Below are 12,921 nucleotides of genomic sequence, written 5' to 3' on the forward strand. Positions count from 1 at the left end.
CCACAAAGGTAATCCTCCAATCTCACAAAGAAATCCTTCAGATTGTCCTAGGCAGGTCTTATCAGATACCATATGATTATAATTCCAAAGCTCAGATGCACAGGGAAAAACAGAAAGAAAAAAAAACATAAGCAAACCTTACAGATGTTCAAGATTGAAGGTAATGACAATAACAACCCCTGGACACATACGAAGAGTTTAATTCTAACAAAAAAAAAAATCAATGTTTCCCAACATTTAAAAGCAGGTTTGGGAAAAACTTTTGTTTTGCTTTTAGCTTTACAGAAAACTATAAGTGTAAACATCCATCCATTATACATACACCTGGGTACAAGCTAGTGTGCATACAACATGGCTAAGAAGGCTCTTTGAAATTCACTAAGGAGATCTTTATAAATTATCAATTCTCCCTCCAGCCACTCTAAATCCTTCCCAGGCAAAGAGTATTTCTTAACTCTAATCAGAAAAAAATGTATGTGATCTATATGCAAAGCTTATTTGATCAAGAAACTCTAGCCACAATCTTCAGATACTTTTTAATCAACATGCAAATGAGGCATGCTTCCCTGCAAAATTATTGTAAGGCTGGTTGCCTCACTGGGAGCACGGATGCACACCCCCCCTCGCCGGGAGCTTGGACACACACCCCCCTCACCAGGAGCCCGGAAAAAAGCCCCGCCAGGACCTACCTGATACCATTTTGTCCCATCCAGGCCCCACTTTCCGCCTGCCATTTTGTCCCATCCGGGCCCCACTCCCCGCCTACCATTTTGTCCCATCCGGGCCCCACTCCCCGCCTACCATTTTGTCCCATCCGGGCCCCACTCACCTTGGGCACAACCAATCAAACACCTCCACTCCCTATAAAACCCCATGTCTGAGAGGAGTCCGTGCGACTTCTCCGGCCCCTCCTGTCAGACCGCAGAACCTGACCTGGGAGCCTGAATAAATCCTTCACATTGGATCTGCTTGTGCTGTCCTCAGTTTCTTCACTTTAAACTCGGCAAGAACAAACCTTACAATTATCAGGTCCTTAATTTTAGCATTAAACCAACAATTAGCACCTAAAGACTATTTCTCGACTTAAAGCCTTAAACTTTTAAAAAGTGTATGTAGCACTACTGGACATAAACATTCATTATTAAAAAAAAATAGGAAGGACAACCAGTATAAATGAAGCCTTCTTTTCCTTTTCTGAGGAAAATAATGCAGAGTAAAAGTATGTCCAGAGGACAATCCAGGCCCCTTTCCTATATGCTCTGCCTTTGTCTAGTTTGTATAGGTAAACACAATTTTAGGCTCATCCTGTAAAATGATCAATACGCCTGATATTTCTTGTACCCTATCTGGTGTTCAAAACTCTTCATTCTCTAATTCATTGTTAGGTAACTGGCTAAAAATCTGAAAAACCATTTTAACCAAAGGTATCAATGACCCTTAAAAGAAAATGTGTTACCCCTTCCCAAATAACAAAAGCATTTTATCAGGAAACGTCAATGCTGTGGACTCTTGGGTCCTAAGACCAAGTAGATGAGACAAGTACATAATTCAGAGCAAAGAGTCTTTAAATAACTGTAGAGTTACATTATCTAATCAGTTTTCTCTTATCTACACATAGACTAGCAATGTTCATTTCAATGGGCTAATCAAAGTAAACTTTGTTTAGTGACTTAAAAGCTGATAATGAAGAGGCCAGAAGAACAGATTTCTTTGTTACAGAAGAATTTGAAACAGATAAACTCAATCTGTAGAAACAGTAATTGAGAGATCATTGGTGAACTGTCATCTTGAAGCAAACATCTCTTATTGTCAGTTTATTCATTTATATGTTCCTAAAACATATTCACTGAATGTTTAAATGTTAGTATGTTAGAGAAAAATGAGCAAGATAGTTTGGTGATAGACAGGAGAAATACATTTCCTATATCTGTATATTTACTATATTATATTATAGAGAAGAGAACAAAACTATTTCTCAGTGTTGTCCAAGACCATCTCCATCTGAGTCACGGGCTATACCTTTGAAAATGCTTACTCCTGGCCCCCACGATAGAATTTCTGACTCAGAATCACTCACGAGACAAAGGATCTGCACTTTTAATAAATCCCTAATCCATTTTAATGATGGTATTTCCACAGAATCCCATTATATTATTTACAGGTCATATTTATTGATATCTAAGATCATGGCAAACAAGCAAAATACCTTCAGAAATAAGATTAGAGTTTTATAATCAACAGTGTGCACGCAGTGGTCATAGTCTTCCTAGGACCAGCAGGATAGCATTGGCATGTACTTTTCTTGATGACAGCAACAGCACAAGATAGTAAATAAAAACACGCAAGGTCTTTTAAGAGCTGCACTCAAATCTGGTATTCTGTAACTTCTCCCTCATTCTACTGGTGAAAACAGTCATGCAACAAAACCCAAAGTCATGCAAAACACTTTCTATTTTATAAGGATACAGGAATACCTGAAGACATATACCAAACACATTGAAGTAAATGTTGACAGGATAGGCAGGAATGGAGGTAGGGTTCTAGATAAAAAGTAATTAAGTAATTAAAATAAGGAGACTTCCATAGCCTAATAAAAATAATATTCTTTAAACTGAGTGGTATGAGTAATGCAATATTTTGAAAAGAATTTGGTAGCCACTCTTTAAAAAGTAAAAAAAAAGGCCAGGCACAGTAGCTTACGCCTGTAATCCCAGCACTTTGGGAGGCCTAGCCAAGTGGATCACTTAAACCCAGGAGTTCGAGACCAGACTGAGCAACATAGTGATATCCCTTCTCTAAAAACTAAAATTTTATATATATATATATATACACACACACACACACACATACACACACACACACACATATATGTCTTCAGACTGTCAAAGTAACTTACCCAGGGATAAGTTTCTTAGGTTAAGTGACTTATCTGCTAATCATGGCTTAGCTTGGGCTAGACAGCATTTATTTTCCAGCAATATCATATAGATTCTCATCTCTAAAATAATACCCATTAGTTCTGCAACTTATACTGAAGTTATTACAGTCTATTTTTAAACCAAGTTAATTTTGATTTAATAAGGTTGAGTTCTTTAAATATTTCCAGTCTTTGAGTCTAATTTGATGTGTCTTCAAGAAACTTATTATGAGAACCTAGATGGGAAGATAAGACTTAAATACCTAAAATGGATAAAGAACAACATCATTCAGATTTAGTTTTAATCCAATAAATATGTTTTCATTGCAGCCTGTGTGCTAATCTCTACACAAGATGTACATATAGGAAGAGGTCCCATGGTAAATATCAAAAGAGGATACAATATGGAAAATATTTCAAAGACAGGATCACATGCAGTTGGAGAAGTCAGAAAACCCTTCATAGAGGAAAGAGCACAAGAGATGAGCCTTAAAAGATGGATCAGATTTCAGTAAGTTCAGACCCAGAAGAGCGGAAGGAAATTCTAGGTAGTAAGAATGACATAAAGATACACAAGTAGGGGTTAAAGGTATAATATCTGTGTATCACAGCACAGAAACACAATCAATCTCTAGAATGTCTCACCTGAGTTAGCCACTGCATCAGGTGCTAGCCATACAACAATTAATATGAGTCCCATCCTCGTAGCACCCAGTTTGGCTATCAGTGTGTTGAGTTCCTGACACGGAGAGCTCATGAGGAATCGGGTGTAAGGAGCAATGTTAAGAGGTGTTAAGAGCAGAAACACGGAGCACTACTACAGATGAGATGGAGAAGAAGAAAATAATGCCAGATGAAAAGGTAAAAAGAGTCTGTGAAAAAATATTTGCAATTTATACCAAAATCATTAACCAGGCATGGTGCCACTAAAAACCTGAAGAGGGACTCCTCCCTAACACACTCTATGAGGCCAGCATCATCTTGATACCAAAACCTGGCAGACACAATGACAACACAAAACTTCAGACCAATATCCTTGATGAAATGAATGCAAAAATCCTCAACAAAATACTTGCAAACTGAATCTAGCAGTACATCAAAAAGCTAATCCAGCATGATCAAGCAGGCTTCATCCCCAGGATGCATGGTTTGTTCAACATATGCAAATCAATAAATGTGATTCATCACGTAAACAGAACTAAAGACAAAAACTACATGATTATATTAACAGATGCAGGAAATGCTTTCACTAAAATTCAGCACCGCTTCATGTTAAAAACTCTGAATAAACTAGGTACTAAGGGAACATACCTCAAAATAATAAGCCATCTATGACAAACTCACAGCCAACATTATACCGAATTGGCAAAAGCTGGAAGCATTCCATTTGAAAACTGGCAGAAGACAAGGATCACCACTCGTCTTTCTCACCACTTCTATTCAACATAGTATTAGAAGTCCTAGCCAGAGCAATCAGGCAACAGAAATAAATAAAAGAGCAACCGAATAAGAAGAGAGGAAGTCAAACTATCTCTGTTTGCAGACAGCATGATCCTGTATCTAGAAAACCCCACTGTCTCAGCCCAAAAGCTCCTCCAGCTGATAACAACTTCAGCAAAGTTTCAGGATACAAAAGCAGTGTACAAAAATCACTAGCATATCTATATCCCAACAAGAGCCAAACTGAGAGCCAAATTAGAAAGGCAATTTCATTCACAATTGACAGACACACAAAAATAAATAAAGTACCTAGGAATACAGCTGACCAGGGAGATGAATGATCTCTACAATAAGAATGATAAAACATTGCTCAAAAAAATCAGAGAAGACACAAACAAATGGAGAAACATTCCATGCTCATAGATAGGAAGAATCAATGTCACTAAAATGGCTATCCTGACCAAGGCAATTTACAGATTCGATGCTATTCCTATCAATCTATCTACAACATTTTTCACAGAGCTTAAAAAAAAAAAAAAACTATTTTAAAATTTGTGGCTGGGCATAGTGGCTCACACCTGTAATCCCAGAACTTTGGGAAGCCAAAGCAGATAGATCATGAGATCAGGAGATCGAGACCATCCTGGCTAACATGGTGAAACCTCATCTCTACTAAAAGAGAATACACACACACACACACACACACACACACAATTAGCAGGGCATGGTGGCACGGACCTGTAGTCCCAGCTACTCAGGAGGCTGAAGCAGGAGAATCACTTGAACCCAGGAGGCGGAGGTTGCAGTGAGCCGAGATCGTGCCACTGTACTCCAGCCTGGTGACAGAGCCAGATTCCATTTCAAAAAAAAAAAAAAAAAAAAGTATGGGCAGGCACAGTGTCTCATGCTTATTATCCCAGCACTTTGGGAGGCTGAGGCAGGCAGATCACCTGAGGACAGGAGTTTGAGACTAGCCTGGCCAACATGGTGAAACCCCATTTCTACTAAAAATACAAAAATTAGCCAGGTGTGGTTGTGCACTCTGTAATCCCAGATACTTGGGAGGTTGAGGCAGGAGACTCACTTGAACCCAGATGGTGGCAGAGGTTGCAATGAACCCAGGGTGCACCACTGTATTCTAGCCTGGGCAACAGAGCGAGAGACTGTCTCAAAAAAAAAAAAAAAAGACAAAAAATATTTCTATGAAACCACAAAAGAGCTTGAATAGCCAAAACAGCCCTAAGCAAAAAGAACAAAGCTGGAGGCATCACATTACCTGACTTCAATTTATACTACAAGACTGCAATAATCAAAACAGCATAGTACTGCTAAGGCACATAGACCAATAGAACAGAAAGAGAACCCAGAAATAAGACTGCAGATCTATAACCATCTGATCTTTAACAACCATCTAATCCTCACGTCTGATAATACAACCATCAAATCTTTGACAAAGAGGACAAAAACAAGCAGTGGGGAAGACTCCCTATTTAATAAATAGTGCTGGGATAACTGTACGCAGAAGACTGAAGCTAGACCCCCTTCCTTATACCTTCTACAAAAATCAACTGGAGATGGATTAAAGACTTACATTTAGAACACAAAACTATAAAAACTCTAAAAGACAATCTAGGCAATACCCTCCTGGACATAGAAACAGGCAGATTTTATGACAGACACTAAAAGCAATTGCAACAAAAGCAAAAATCGACAAGTGGGATCTAATTAAACTTAAGAGCTTCTGCACAGGAAAATAAACTATCAAGATGGTAAATAACCTACAGAATGGGAGAAAATATTTGCAAACTATGTACCTGACAAAGATCTAATATTCCACATCTATAAGGAACTTAAATTTACAAAAGAAAAATAACCCATTAAAAAGTGGGTAAACAACATGAATGCACACTGCTCAAAAGACAACATACATGTGGCCAAAGAGCATATAAAAAAAGCTCAGTATCACTGATCATTAGAGCACACTGTTGGTGGGAGTGTAAATTACTTCAACCATTGTGGAAATCAATATGGTAATTCCTCAAAGGGCCAAAATCAGAGCTACCATTTGACCCAGCAATCTCATTACTGGATATATATCCAAATGAATATAAATCATTCTACCAAAAAGACACATGCAAGTCAATGTTCTTTGCAGCACTATTCACAAGAGCAAAGACATGGAGTGAACCTAAGTACCCTTCAACGACAGACTGGTTGAAGAAAATGTGGTATATATACACCGTGGAATACGATGCAGCCATAAAGAACAAGTCATGTACTTTGCAAGAACACGGATGGAGTTGGAGGCTACTATCCTTAGCAAACTAATCCAGGAACAGAAAACCAGATACTCATGTTCTCATTTATATATGGGAGCTAAATAAGAACTTATAACACAAAGAAGAAAATAACAGACAGTTAGATATACTTGAGAAGGGAGGGTAGAAGGGAGAAAAACAGAAAAGGTAACTATTGAGTATTGGGCTCAATACTTGGGTGATAAAATAATATGTACAACAAACCCCCATGACACGTGTTTACTTATGTAACAAACCTTCCCATGTACTGCCAAACCTAAAATAAAAGTTAAAAATATATAAAAATACGAAGTGGGCAAAAGACATGAACAGACATTGTTCAAAAGAAGACATACACACAACCAACAAGCATTTGAAAAAAAGCTCAACATCACTAGAGAAATGTAAACCAGAACAGCAATGAGATACCATGTCACACCAGTCAGAATGACTGTTATTAGAAAGTCAAACAACAACAGTTGCTGGCAAGGTTACAGAGAAAAGAAAATGTTTATACACTGCTGATGGGAATGTACATTAGTTTAGCTTCTAAGGAAAGCAGTTTGGTGATTTCTCAAAGAACTTAAAACAGAAGTACCATTCAACCCAGCAATTCCATTACTGGGTCTACATCCAATGGAATCCAGTGTTCTACCATAAAGACACATAGGTGCATATGTTTACTGGTCACAATAACAAAGATGTGGAATCAACCTAAATGCCCATCAATGGTAGACTGGATAAAGTAAATGTAGTCCATATACACTGTGGAATACTACATAGCCATAAAAAAGGAATAAAATCATGTCCTTTGCAGCAACATGGATGGAGCTGGAGGCCATTATCCTGAGCAAACTAATACAGGAATAGAAACCAAATACCACACATGCTAGCTTATAAGTGGGAGCTAAACACTGAGTACACATGGATGCAAAGAAAAGAACAGCAGATACCAGGGCCTCCTTGAGGGCGGCGGTGGGAGGAGTGAGAGAATTGAAAAACTATTATCAGATACTGTGCTTATTGAATTATTGAAATAATTTGTACATCAAACTCCCATGACATGCAATTTACCTATATAACATATCTCCACATGTACCCTTGAGCCTAAAACACAAGTTAAAAAAAATATGTAAATATCTATGGGACAATACTGCAGAAAAATTCAGGAAGCCAAGTGAATAAAAGTATTGGGCATATCAGTTTAAATGATAATTACAATTTGAGTAAAAGCAATAGATACAAAAGCCAGGCTGTAAAAGTCCAAAAGAAACTATCAAAGATGAATTGGCACCATGATAGATTCTTAGAAGGCTTTGGCTATCATGGAAAAGAGAGAAACCTGATTTAGAACACAAGTGTCATAATTATTAAGTACAATAGTCAGTATCACCAAGTCAATCAAATATTTCTTAAAGTCACTAAATATTCAGAAGTATTATAATATCATAGAAATAGCACTAGTGTAGGAATCTGAACATCTGAATTCTAATTTCAAACATTACCTGTGTTTGAAATTAGAACATATCTATTTTCTTCCCTTGGTGAAAAAAAAGAGGTGGTTTTAGAGATGCAAAACTCTTTAAATATGACTTCGGATCATCCTTCCCCTAAGGTACGTAAAAAGTGAAGAGGATGTGTGAGAAAGAAGAGCTGAGAGAATGTAACGCAAAGTCTTGTTTAACCACTGGACTCTGGACATGCCAATCATCTTTACTTTGTACATGAGCAGAGGACTGAAGGGATCTCTCAGACCAGAAACAGAAACATGTAACCAATCACAGACTAGGGTGTGAGACTGCCTCTGGTTACTGCCAGGATGTCATTTATTAGAGTGGAGCTACAAGAAACATTGGCATTGACTTGGTCCACATGTCTCCTATTGTGAACTGTCTCCAGATGTTAGCCAGAATTGCTGAGCGTCATCAACAAGTTAAATAATCCTGAAACATCCAGTGAATAAGCTTGCAGCAAGTTTAAGGGAAAAGGTCAAGGTGAGGACAGGAATTTCTGGGATCAACTCTATACTGCAAGTTCTTCCATCTGACTCCAAATACCTTGAGAATAGAAAGTATATCTTCAGTGCATTTATTCATAAATATTTATTGGGACCCTAAGATGTGTTGGACTCCATGCTAGGTGTTAGAAATGAAAGAGCAAATGTTATTTACTAATACTCCAAACAGCATAAATAACACTTTTGAATGGAAGGGGGCTTTGCTTCTCAGGTGAGGAGGACCACATAGGGTTCAGGAGAAGAATCTTTATAAGTCAACATAAAAATGTCTTTCTAACTCAGAAGCAGATGATCTATTTACCCACACATTGGGAGAAAACCACGAAGCAGTTTACCAGTAGAAAGCAATAACATACAACACAATTACAACTTGTAAAGTACTAACGGAGAAAATAATTTAATAGAAAACAGAAAATGAAGGGCAAAGAGAAATACAAAGGAAAACTACTCTGCGCAAAAAGATCCCATTATGAGTAGAAAACAACTTCCACTGCCTCTGGCAAAAACCCTTAATAGGATTTAGACTCTAGATGTAGTTAAAACACAAATCTACTTCAGGCCAAAAGTAGGATTGCCAAATCTCATCTGCAACTAGAGAGAGTGAAGTATGGATCTGAAAAATACAAGTGTACTCAATTCTATGCTCTTGGAAATTTTAGGATGTTTCTCCTGGCTTTGGGGGAAAATATGTTTTTTGAAAACTACAACTTTATTTTGGCCAAACTGGGAGTACAAACTGTTCTCTCTGTTCAAACAGCAAAAGCAATAGATGATGAGGGTCCCTACATCTTCTCCAAAGTAGAGCTCTGGAATTGGACTAGTTCAGAATCTGTAAGAGTAGTAGAGTTTATTAGCCAGGCATGGTGGCACATGCCTGCAGTCCCAGCTACTCAGGAGGCTGAGGCAGGAGAATTGCTTGAACCCGGGAGGCAGAGGTTGCAGTGAGCTGAGATCGCTGCCACTGCACTCCAGCCTGGGCAACAAGAGCAAAAGTCTGTCTCAAAAAAAAAGGAATGTACATCCTCATGAATGAAGAAAAAAGTTCAAGATTGAGCCAACTGTTCTTTCTTACAGAAAAAAAAAGGGGAGGTAGCAGAGTTTAGATAGACAGAAAATGTAAAACGGAAAGGGATAAAATGGGACTCTGCTTCCAAAGAATACAATTTCCTTAAGAAACTCACCTTGTAATTAACTTGGGCAAGAAATTCACTCTCTCTGCTCTTCCACCTCTGGGTGCATTCCCCAGAATAACTCCATCACACAGAAATGTAATTGTTTTCTACTTTACAAAGTACTCACTGCCACAGTTTTCACCTCATTTGAGATCGGTTTGACAGACAATACCTCTGATTAACAGAAGACAGCAGTGTGGAGCTTTCGGCTTGTGCACATTTGGGTCCCTTTTAGTGTAAAAATTCTGAACGTAAACACATAAATGTACCATTAAGAGGTACAAAATTACTTGAGACTGGCAGCAGTGGGTATATGTGAAAGCCTTTGTGAAACGGTGCATTTTTCAGATTTGTTTAAGGTTTGGTAGCCAAGGAAAGTAAAATGTGATTTTGTAACTGCACTAAACATTTGTCATGCTGTAGTTGCCAGCCCAGAACATTAGAAGTTACAAGACTGATGTAAACCACCTCTGATTTAATGCAAGATTTACTGTGTCTATAAAGGTTTCTCCTGTTATTTTTAAGCCAGAGATCTAAGGTTTAGATTCCATTTGAATAAACTAGCTGGCCTTCCAATAAAAAAAGAGGTACAAAAGAAGAAGTAAGGTTGGCATTTCAAAAAGAAAAAGATAGAGACCAGCATCCGTATGAAAAAAAAAAAATTAAAACATTTGAAAGGATTATAAATTTAGGGGCAGCAGCAGGAGCGAGAAGTCCCTTCAATGTTCTGTTTCAATTAACACGAACTCATGTGCTTCTTTCTTGGACTTGCTATGTCAATGTCACTTGTCCATTCTTTGTTTATTTCACTTCATGAGCTCCTTGTCATTTAATTAATGCTTTGAAATGAAACATGAAATTTCCTTATCAATTCACTTTGAAACTATATTCTGATTTGTTAATCTCTCTCTTCTTTGAAAGAATATTTCTATAGCTTATATTACAAGGAATGGCAAGGGCAATTATCATTAAAAACTGAGCAGAACAAAGCTATGGTAATGAAGAGTGCTACAATTCATTCACCAAGATGCCCGGTGATAAAATGATAAAATGAACCTACCTTTCTCTTTCTGATAACAAAGCAATTACAACTTGTAAAGTAATATGGAGAAAATAATAATTTAACAGAAAAAAGAGAATGGTAGGCACAGAGAAACACAAAGGAAAACAACACTGCACAAAAGATAATTCACTTTATCACAACTTCCCATTGTGAGTAGAAAACGACTTGCCAAAAACGTCTGGATGCACAGCAACATTTTTCCCAGAAAAAATAATTTTCTTGTATTAGTATTCAGGAGGTTGCTAGCAGAACGATACAAAGAAAGTCTTTGAAAATAGTAAGCAAGGAAGCACAAGCAGACGTCAAGCAAGGATAGTAGGATAACGCATACATCCACACCAACAAACAGACACAAACATACTCACGCTTAGAGACTAGAAGTCCAAGAAAAAGAATTAGGGATCAGAGACCAGGGATTAACATTCGGAACGAGCAATCAACATTTGGATCAAGTGATATATGGCAGCCTCATGACTTTCAGAGATATCCTGCAGGACCGCAGCTGCCAAGACAACGTCAGCAGTTCCCACAGAATGCCAGGCAGACCCAGGCTGGCAGAAAGCACCAGTTCAAGAGCCTCTGGTTAAAAAGTGTTCTCATCAGCTGAGTATGTTGGCTCACACTCGTAATCCCAATACTTTAGAAGGTCAATGGGAGAGGATAACCTGAGGCCAGGAGTTCAAGACCAGCCCTGGCAACATAGTGAGACCCTGTCTCTACCAAAAAAATAAATAAAATTTAAAAATTAGATGGGCTTGGGGAGATTGAGACAGGAGGACTGGGTGAGCCCAGGAGTTAGAGATTCAGTGAGTTATGATCAGACAACCATATTCCAGGCTGGGTGACAGATTTTTCCCAGAAATTTTTGCTCAAAAAAAAACAAAAGTGCTCATCAAGGAACTTAAGCATGAAACTGACAGCCAAAGTAGGTAAGCTTCTGTTTGTATCCCTGAAGCTCACTCTCAGAGTATTAAATCACTTCCATTGTTTCATCTTAAAATTGGGAATGGTGCCACTCACCTGTAAGGGATGCCATGAAGATCAGGTAATGATTACAGAGTGTTCCAAAACTATTAAATATAAGGTACAACACAAGTGAGAATCGGCCTATGCAGCACACACGGGTTTCACGCTACTCATACCACATGCACCATGTCACTCTCCAGGATTTCTTGATTCTGTGAGAAAAACTCTAGAATTCAGACTGTGTTTCCCATCTTTAGGGAGAATTCTATCTTCCTACAATAGCTGTGATGATAGTGCCAAAGTGGCTGTAAAGAATATACATCCTGGCCGGGTGCAGCGGTTCACATCTGTAATCCCAGCACTTTGGGAGGCCAAGGCAGGTGGATCACCTGAGGTCAGGAGTTCAAGACCAGCTTGGCTAATATGGTGAAGCCCCATTTCTACTAAAAAATACAAAAACTTAGCCAGGAGTGGTGGCACGTGCCTGTAATCCCAGCTACTCAGGAGGTTGAGGCAGGAGAATCGCTTAAACTGAGGAGGCAGTAAGCTGAGATCGCACCATGGCACTCCAGCATGGGCAACAAGAGCAAAACTCTGTCTCAAAAAAAAAAAGAAAGAAAGAAAAAGAAAAATAGAGTGTATATCCTTTATGAATGAAGAACAAAAGTTCAATATTAGGCTGATTGTTCTTTCTTAGAGATTGCTTCTCTCTCTCTCTCTCAACACCCTCCATCCCCTCTTTCCTTTTCCCCCTCTCTTATTCTTGCTTTTTTATGCTTTCATGTGCACTTATTCTTAACCCTAGCTTCTAGATTTTACTATGAAAGTTAAGCTCACATTTATGTATCATATAACACATTTCAGCCCTTTCCAAAGTCAACAATCCAGAAATGGTCTGGCACAGTGAAGAGCTGTAAACCTATAGATTTTGAATATGTGACCATTTAGTTCAATCTCTCACCAGATGTTGAATCTCTTTCATAACATGCTCAATTGCCTCTAATGATGATAAGAGCAGCCTGTTGCATTTATGACATTTTAATTATTTG

At 38.3% G+C, this 12,921-nt stretch overlaps 1 long non-coding RNA gene across 1 annotated transcript in view; it reads right to left on the reverse strand.

Annotated features, from left to right (window-relative positions):
- Nucleotides 1-11,420, reverse strand: part of LOC105714274 (uncharacterized) — a 397,021-nt gene extending 385,601 nt beyond the window's left edge. Inside the window, exon 1 of the long non-coding RNA XR_001106781.2 lies at nucleotides 11,272-11,420. This is a non-coding gene — a long non-coding RNA (uncharacterized LOC105714274). The remainder of the gene's footprint in view (nucleotides 1-11,271) is intronic.
- Nucleotides 11,421-12,921: the final 1,501 nt, after the last annotated feature.

The sequence above is a fragment of the Aotus nancymaae genome, unplaced genomic scaffold, assembly GCF_030222135.1.
Source record: "Aotus nancymaae isolate 86718 unplaced genomic scaffold, 86718_ANA_hifiasm-v0.15.2.pri h1tg000064l_1, whole genome shotgun sequence".
Classification (NCBI taxonomy): domain Eukaryota; kingdom Metazoa; phylum Chordata; class Mammalia; order Primates; family Aotidae; genus Aotus; species Aotus nancymaae.